An 8,808-nucleotide genomic window follows, 5' to 3' on the forward strand; every position below is an offset into this window, starting at 1 on the left:
GGGGAGGGGAGGGTGGGCAAATCCCACTTGGCTGAAGCTGGGCTTGAAGCCGCCTCCCTCTGCTGTGAAGACACCCGGGGACAGAGTCACCTTGTCCCTGAAGCGCCCAGCTTCCCTGACGTGCAGACACCAGGGCTGCAGAGTCAGGTGGACACAGAACAGCAAGACCATTGGCAGGTCCAGACACAGCCTCAGAGGCTCCCTGGCCTGGAGGTTCGGGGCCACCCCACCTACCCACCTAGAAATATACCCAGGAGCTGGGCTCGGTGGCTTGGCCTGTGATCCCACGCTTTGGGAGGCCGAGGTGAGTGGATTGCCTGAGCCCGCGGGTTCAAGATCCGCCTGGGCAAGTTGGCGAGACCTCATCTCTACAATAAGTCAAAAAAATCAGCCGGACATGGTAGCGCATGCCTGTAATTCCAGCTACTCAGAAGGCTGAGGCGGAAGGATTGCCAGAGCCCAGCAGGTCGAGGCTGCGGTGGCCGGGAGCGGCCACTGCACTCCAGTCTGGGTGCAGAGTGAGACTCCAACTCAAAAAGAAAAAGAAAAGAAAAAGAAATATACCCAGGAGTGCTCCCGCCTGGGACTTAGGATGCCCGGCATGGGAGTTGGGGGGGGGGGGGGTGCAAGACTGAAAGCAGAATTAAGGGAAAGTCTCCAAGCTGGACAGGACTCGAGCCCTCCCCTCCCGCTGCAGTCAGGGCCCCAGTCTGGAGGAGGCTGAAGGTGCCCCTTAGAGAAACTTCGGTCCCAAGGAAACAGTAATGGACACAGGACTGTCAACAGGGCCGTCTCTTGCCCAACCGTCTTAAAATAAAACAGTCAACAAGCCCCAGCCAGCTAACAGTTTCAAACCAGCAGCCCATTCTTATTCGAACTTCTAATGACATGGTTTTTCTTGCCCAATAGAGAGTAAACTTGGTTGTTATGGAAATTGTTGGCATAAAGCATCCTAAGACCTGATGATATACTTTTTTTTTTTTCCTCTCGAGTCAAGTTCTCACTCTGTCACCCAGACTGGAGTACAGTGGCAAGATCATGGTTCACCGCAGCCTTAACCTCCTGGGTTCAAGACATCCTCCTGCCTCAGCCACTCAAGTAACCGGGACTACAGATGCATGCCACCACATCTGACTAATTTTTTTTTTCTTGTAGAGATGAGATCTCATTTTGTTGCCCAGGCTAGTCTCGAACTTCTGGGTTCAAACAATCTTCCTGGCTTAGCCTCCCAAAGAGCTGGGATTATAGGTGTGAGCCACCATGTCCAGCCAGAACTAGTGATATATTCTTTTTTTTTAATTACAGTTTTTTTTTACATATGCCTAATACATATGTTGGGAAAATACTGGATGCTCTCTTCCAAGAAATCCCAATGTATAAAACAATGTAAATTTACTTAATCCTCTTAATAGTTTATTTAAGATTTACAGACAGGCTTTGCTTCTATATAAGAAACAATTGTAAGATAAAGTTTTCAGGAGAAATAAATTTCAGGAAAAGATAGTTAACATTTAGGTTTTTTAAATTTTTACAAGTTCGGAAGGACTTAACCACAGATATACCATATGGGAAAAATATAATTCTCAAATGCTGATACCAAGAGTAGTGTTAACATTTTGTATTATGAAATTTGATTCATGGAAAAAAGGTCAGGGCCAGGACCCATATATACCGACTGACCCAAGCACTAAAAAAAAAGTGTACTTTTTCTTTAGATAATTCTACAGCTGGTATGCACTTCCTAAGAGGAATTACTATTCCAACAAGATGATAGCTTCACAAATAACATGTCATTTACACGTCTCCAAAATGTAATAAACTGACCAGACTCTATATAGTATGGCCATATGAATAAAGATAACAAGTTGTCTTCTTGAAATCACTATGACTCAATACTATTTCAGCTTATTTAAAAGACAAACATGTTGGCTTGTTTCTGAGTCCACTTTGCAGATCTGCAGTCCTATTATACATGACACAGAAGCTATAGAATATACTGTGTAGGAGACTGAGGAAGCCCTAGCCTGGAAAATTGGGAGGGTTGTGTTCCAGTTCTGGTTTGACTCCCTAAATTAGGCACCCTAGATAAGACAACTTATCAAGGTCTTCATTTCCTCATTAAAAGCAATAAATGAGTTGGACTCAATGTTCTCCAAGGTCCTTTCCAGCACCTGATTCTAAGGTGCCTTGCAGGTTCATCTAGGATGACACAGCACTCATAGTCTGTTTACATCAAATAGCTTCTGACACATTTATCAGAAACCATCCAACAAGAAATATGCATACATTATTTAAATGTTTTCCTCTGTATTTCTAGTCAGAGTCCTGCATTCTAATTTGTAAAATCAAAATAAGATGACCAGAATATAAAACTTAGCTTTCACAGTACTGAATCTAGAAGAAATGTAATTAACAGAATGTTAAAAACAAAAAGAGCATTTGACAGAGAGAAAGAGGAGATAGATGGAGACATCTCATGAAGCATGTTTCAATGACAATTATTCCATAACAACTGCGCACCCAGAATTTGTGAACATATTTTTACAAGCTGGGGGAAAAGTTCAGCTCAAATGTCAAAACATAGAGCCAAAATGATTCTGAATTTCCTAAAGACACACTTTAAGGAAGAGACATATACTTCTCATTTCCCTATACTCCAGTTCCAAAGCGGAACATTTTAAATTATACACATCTTAGGTAATTTTTTTTTTTTTTTTTTTTTGAGACAGGGTCTTTCTCTGTTGCCCAGGCTGGAATTTTGGTAAAATTCCATAGAAAACAAATGCCCAGATATTTACAATTTAACTTATTTCTTCTTCAATTTGTTTTTTATAGCAGATATGTGAATTTCATTTGAACATGGTATGCCAAATATCCTGAGGTTCCAGGAATGAAGTCATGCAGCTCCCCAAGGAATTTCTTCATGGCATCAATGGATATATAACCTGTGACCATGTTGTTCACTGGATAATTCTGAAGAGGGAAGTACATCTGCTTTTCTATAACTGGAGTCCTTATAAAATCCTTTTCTGTGCTTTTGGATAACTCTCTTTTGTGTTCTGTTGCTGGTTCACTGCTTTCTCTACGGTTCATTATTTCATTTGGTGTTACTTCATCATGCTCTTCTATCAGAAAATGTTGGTCTTGTTCCCAAATAAAACAACCAGTTTTTCGTCTTATTTCTTTTTGCAGGCATGCAGGAGGAAGAATGAAATGACCCAAAGCCACTGTGTTTTTTATTTCAGTATTAGCTCTGATATATTCTCTGCATGTCTGGGTGCGAGGCGTCGCAGCTGAGCAAGAAGTCGGCGGCCTGCGGGTCACTGAGCGTCCCCCCTTCGGCCACCCAGAACTGCCTCAGCTCTTGGCCAACGCTGCCGCAGAACCAACCGCACCGCCCTTGTGATATACTCTTAAGTATGAAGAAAACAGTTGGGGTAACCAGGGAAGCCTTGAATTGAAGATTTAGAAACCAAAGTAAAAACAAACTTGAAAACGTTTCTCAAAGGAAACTGACAATGCATTGAATTTTTAAAATTTCAACTCCAAGAAAATTTCAGGGAGAAGACAGTGAATTTGTGAAATAAGAACTACTTTAAAATTAAAAAGGAAAAAAAGCCAGATGTGGTAATCCCAGCACTTTCAGAGGCTGAGGCAGAAGGATCATCACTTGAGACCAGAAGACCAGACTGTGCAATATAGCGAGACCCTGTCTCTACAAAAAAAGAAAATATTTTTTTAAGTTTTTAAGTAAAATCTTTAAAAATAGAAATAATAACTACATGCTGTATTATTACTAATATTAATATTTTGAGTCAGAGTCTCACTGTGTCACCCAGGCTGGAGTGCAGAGGCATGCTCACAGCCATTACAGCCTCGGCCTGCTGGGCTCAGCCTTCCAAATAGCTGGAACGACAGGTGCATGCTACCACGCCTGACTGATGTTTTGATTTATTGTAGAGACAGGATACCGCCAAGTTGCCAAGGCTGGTCTCAAACTCCCAGACTCAGAAAATCCTCTCGCCTCCGCCTCCCAAAGTACTGGGATGACAGGCGTCAGCCACCATGCCTGGCTTGTTCAGTTTCCTTTTAATATCAAGCAGATAACAAACAGGTGTCATTGGAAATTAAAATTATAAATTAAACATCTGATAGCACAGGTGGAAAATTAATTTAAGAAAACTTCTTAGAACATGGAACAAAGGCCAGGTGCGGTGGCTCACACCTGTAATTCCCAGCACTTTCAGAGGCTAAGACAGAAGGATCGCTTAAGGCCAGAAGTTCAAGACCAGCCTGGGCAGCATAGCAAGTCTTCATCTCTACCAAAAACATTTTTTTTTTTAGTTGGATTCTCACTTGGTTGCCCAGACTGGAGTGCAGTGGCCGCTCCCGGCCACCGCAGCCTCAACTACTGGGCTCCGGTAATCCTTCCGCCTCAGCCTTCCAAGTAGCCGGAATTACAGGCGTGCGCTACCACGCCTGGCTGATTTTTTTTGATTTATTGTAGAGATGAGGTCTTGCTGCCCAGGCGGGTCTCGAACACGCGGGCTCAGGCAATCCACTCACCTTGGCCTCCCAAAGGCGCAGGATTACAGGCTGAGCCACCAAGCCCAGCTCCAAAAACATTTTAAAAATAAAAAATAAGCTGAGTGTGGCAGCCTGCACCTGTAGTCCCAGCTACTAGGGAGGCTGAGGTGGGAGGATCACCTGAGCCCAGGTGGTTAAGACTGAGGTGAGCTGTGATTGTCCCACTGCACTCCAGCCTGGGTGGCAGAGCAAGACTTGGATGCGAAAAAAAAAGGAGCAAGAAGACAAAGAGATGGACTTTTCTGTTCTCTTGCCAACCTGCAAAACCTATGTGCTCAGTAACCGCGGAGCTGTGCACCGCCCACAGCTGCCCTCCTGTGAGAGCACATGGGAGCCGCGTGTATGGAAAAATTAACCTTTAGGACTCTTGGGGTGGGAGCCAGGATTCGGGGAGCGCTGTCTAACAACACCAGCTGCCCAGAACCGCCAGACTTGGAAGGAGCCATCACAGAAGACACTGACTCCTGGGGCAGTTCCACCTTCGGGAGAAGAAGGGTCTCTGACCCGTGGAAAGCTGCAACTCTGAAGCCATCAGCTCAGGTCATCCTGACCCACTTCAGGTCACTCTGGCCCACTTCAAGAGAGTCCTGGAGCCACACGCTGGAGGAATCCTGCCAGTACCCACAGAGTGGCAGCAGATGTGTCAACACACCGAACACCAGAGGGCAGTCGTGCAATGCCTTCAAAATACCAGATGGCTGAAAATTCCATACTCAGCTAAACTGCACACCTGGGGCACAGTATGCAGGGACATCCTTGACAGGCACAGACTCGAGAAATCTGCTTCCAAACACCTGCTGAGGAAGCACACCCTGAGACAGAGGTCAGGAGGTGAGATGTCCTCTTAGGGTCAACCCATAAGGATGGGGGCTGGGAAGGAAGCAGTGCAGGACAGAGTGGCTGAACTGTGAAGCAGCTTTGGGGGGTCTTGGCCTATCCTGCCAGGAGTTCTGAAAGCAGGACAGCTCCTTCCAGACTGGAGTGAGAAGCCTGAGTCTGTATCTCCAGGTCATCACCATTGCTGGATGCAGGGTCTCTGGAAGGGGACATGACCTTGGGAAAGCATGTCTCTCCAGCTGAGGTGGTTCACAGAGGAGGTGGTAGCACCCCCAGCAGCTGCAACCAAGTCCTCATTTTCGAAGGAAGAACTGCGTGGTGTATCAAAATGTCCACCACGGAGTACCCCTTTAAGGCCTGGGAGCAGGTCATCCCAGATCTCTGCAGGTGGTCTTGGGGCCACGGATTCTTATCACCTCCCTTCTCCACCCTCTCTCCCAGAACCCCCCCACCCCAGCTACCACCCCTGCTGGCAGGGCTCGACTCTTGTTTCTGAGGGACCTAATTCTCTGGTCGCCATGGCCTTTGCATGGCCCTCCGCTTGTCCACTTAAGAAAATAGGGCAGAAACCTGGCACAATGGCTCATGTCTATAATCCCAGTACTTTGGGAGGCCAAGGCAGGAGGATCACTTGAGCCCAGAAGTTCGAGATCAGCCTGGACAACATAGCAAGACTGCATCTCTATAAAAAAAAATCAATAAAAAATTAGCCAGGCGTGGTGGCATGCTCCCACAGTTCCAGCTACTCGGGAGGCTGAGGTGGGTGGACCACCTAAGCCCAGGAGGTCGAGGATGTGGGATTGTGCCACTGCACTCCAACCTGGGCAACAGAGTGAGACCCTGTCCCTAAAATAGTAAATACATAAATAAAGATGAGGTCATTAGGGAGGGTCCTGGTCCAATGAGACAGGTGTCCTCATAAGAAGAGAGGATGTGCAGAGACAGAGAGAGAGGACAGCCTTATGGTCATGGAGCTGAGACTGGGGTCTGCACATGCAAGCCAGGGATGCTAGGACAGAGGGCAGCTCCGGAAGCCGGGACTGCAGCCTGGGCCAGATTGTCCCTCTGAGCCTCCCGGGAAAACCAGCCTGGCCACATCTTGGTCTCAGCCCTCCGGCCTCCAGGACTGCAAGGGAGCACATTCCCACTGTCTGAAGCCACCTAAGTGCATAATCGTTTGTGACGGCAGCCCCAGGACACCAGATGTCCTGCCCCGGTGGTGACTCTGCTTCTTCCCTCAGGTCCAGTGGACTCTTGCCAGGTTCCTGGCAGGATCAGTCCCCACCGGGAGACAGGTCTTACAGAGCTGTCCAGAAGAGTGAGCAGCGGTTTCCCCGCAGGGTCATCGCATGTGGTGATGGTGTGTCCCCAAGGACGTTTATTTGACTTCCGGGCCTCTGTGGAAGGTGTGTGTTTCGTCCTGGAGGCCAGAGCCTTGTCCTCAGGCTCCAGCCACCTGTCCATTTCCTGTCTGGGTGCGGTTCAGAGGCGGCCATGGGTGACGCTGGCCCTCTGGCCAGGAAGCAGTGGGCTGTGCCAGCGTGGAGACAGGGCGGAGGCTACAAGTGTCCCCATCTTGAGCCAGGGCAGACTTCATCTGCTCCGAGCCCTCCCTGCCATCCCGATGGGGTGGCTGTGCTGAAAGCCACGTAGGGCCCTGGAGTATTCGTGGCACTGAGGACTCTATATCCAACATGCCTGACACGCTTGGGGCCCCTCTCCCAGGGCAGTTTCCTAAGCAAACAGACCCAGGTCCCAGCAGGAAGGCTGGGGGTTCAGCACCAGCTGTTCCTGCCAAGGGCTCCTCCTCTGGGACCTGCCTCCTTCGGTCGGTGGGTGCAAGCTGCAAACACCATCCCAGGTCTGGAATCTGGGCGAAGGGTGGTGACCACACGGGGGATGCCTAATGACCCAAGCACCATGTTGTGCGTGGAGCCAGCCCTCAGCGGCTGCCCATCTATTCTGCCACCGAAGGCCCTGCGATCTATCAACAGGCACAATGATGCAGCAGGTCGTGCCACGCTGGCCCCTCTCACCTTGTCATCCACTGCAGGTGAGACCACTGGCCTCCAACAGCTGGGTGTTGCCACCTGGCCACCACAGCCTCCGAGTCAGCCATGTAGTGCTACGAGTCTTCGTGCCAGCCGCGTTGTGCAACAATGCCTGGTCATCAGTCCCGGCCAGCAGAAGAGTGTCCCAGGCTCCTGCCACCAGCGCATTTCCTCAAAGCCAGTGGTGTGGTCGGGGCTGTCCGTGGACCATAGGCTTCTGCACACGACCAGCTGGACCTGTTAACCCTTCCTCTGCCACTGCCATGCCACTCACATTCCAGTTCACTTAATGTGGCCCTTGCCCCACACCAAGGAGCCACCTGGGAGCGGTGGCGGGGAGGTTGCCACGTCCTGGGCATCTGGTATACCTGACAGGACAGCGTCTGGCATCCACAGGCCTCTCTCACCCTGCTGCAGCCCAGGATCAGTGATCCAGGGCATGTTTCTGCAGCCTTCCCATTGCCAGAGCCCTGCTGGGTAGTGCTGCAACTTGACCCTGGATTCAGGCGCGGTGTCAGAGGAGGGTGAGTCCTGAAAGGCAGGTGTGTCTAGTGAGGAAGAAGCCTCTGTCTTACAAAGGTGGGTGCACACCCTCATGCCCAGACCTGTGCCAGGTCACCTGGCAACGTGGAGGACAAGTTGCCGATGAAATTAAGGACTTAGCCAGCCAGCCTGGAGGTGTGAGACCACCCTAGACCACCCCACATGGCCATAGGCCCCGCACCGGGGAGGGGCAGCCTGACAGGAACACGGGCGCTGCTTGTTTGAGCCAGCCTCCCTAGGAGCCCCCATGGCTCCCAACACCCTGACTCAGCCCTGCAAGCCCTGGCCGGCTGCGGTCTCGGGACCTGTATGGCAGCAGCATGTGAGATACTGAGAATGCACCCTTCGTCCCAGCGGCCACGGGAAGCTTGTGTGGGGTGGCTGGCCCTTGGGTGCAGACTCCGGTGCGGGGGAGGAAAACTTTTCAAGACTCCAACCCAGCTATCTCCGTCGCAGGTTGGGTCAGCCCGCAGTGTCCAATTCCACTGGCCTGACACCCGGCCCCCTCCATCCATAGAGGACGAGCACCCCCTCGCCAGCCCGCAGGAGTCCCAGGCTCTCACACTGGTATGAGCAATCCCACTCTGGAGAGGACCCGCAGGGAGGTGACCAGAAGAAGTGGGTCCTGGGAGCAGGGGAGCCCATGCGGCAGAGTGGGAAGGGGCCTTCCCTTGGCCCCTGGGACCCTGGGGGGAGAACCAGTCGGAGGAAGGAAGGGGAATGAGAACCTCGGGGCCACAGCCTCGATGACGGTGCTGCTGCCAGTTGTGGCAGGAGAGCTGGGCAAAAC

At 50.2% G+C, this 8,808-nt stretch overlaps 1 pseudogene; it reads right to left on the minus strand.

Annotated features, from left to right (window-relative positions):
• Window positions 1-2,806: 2,806 nt before the first annotated feature.
• LOC110596733 lies at window positions 2,807-7,120 on the minus strand (annotated as a pseudogene).
• Window positions 7,121-8,808: the final 1,688 nt, after the last annotated feature.

This window comes from Carlito syrichta, unplaced genomic scaffold (assembly GCF_000164805.1).
Source record: "Carlito syrichta isolate Samal-C Ts95f unplaced genomic scaffold, Tarsius_syrichta-2.0.1 Scaffold313344, whole genome shotgun sequence".
Classification (NCBI taxonomy): Eukaryota; Metazoa; Chordata; class Mammalia; order Primates; family Tarsiidae; genus Carlito; species Carlito syrichta.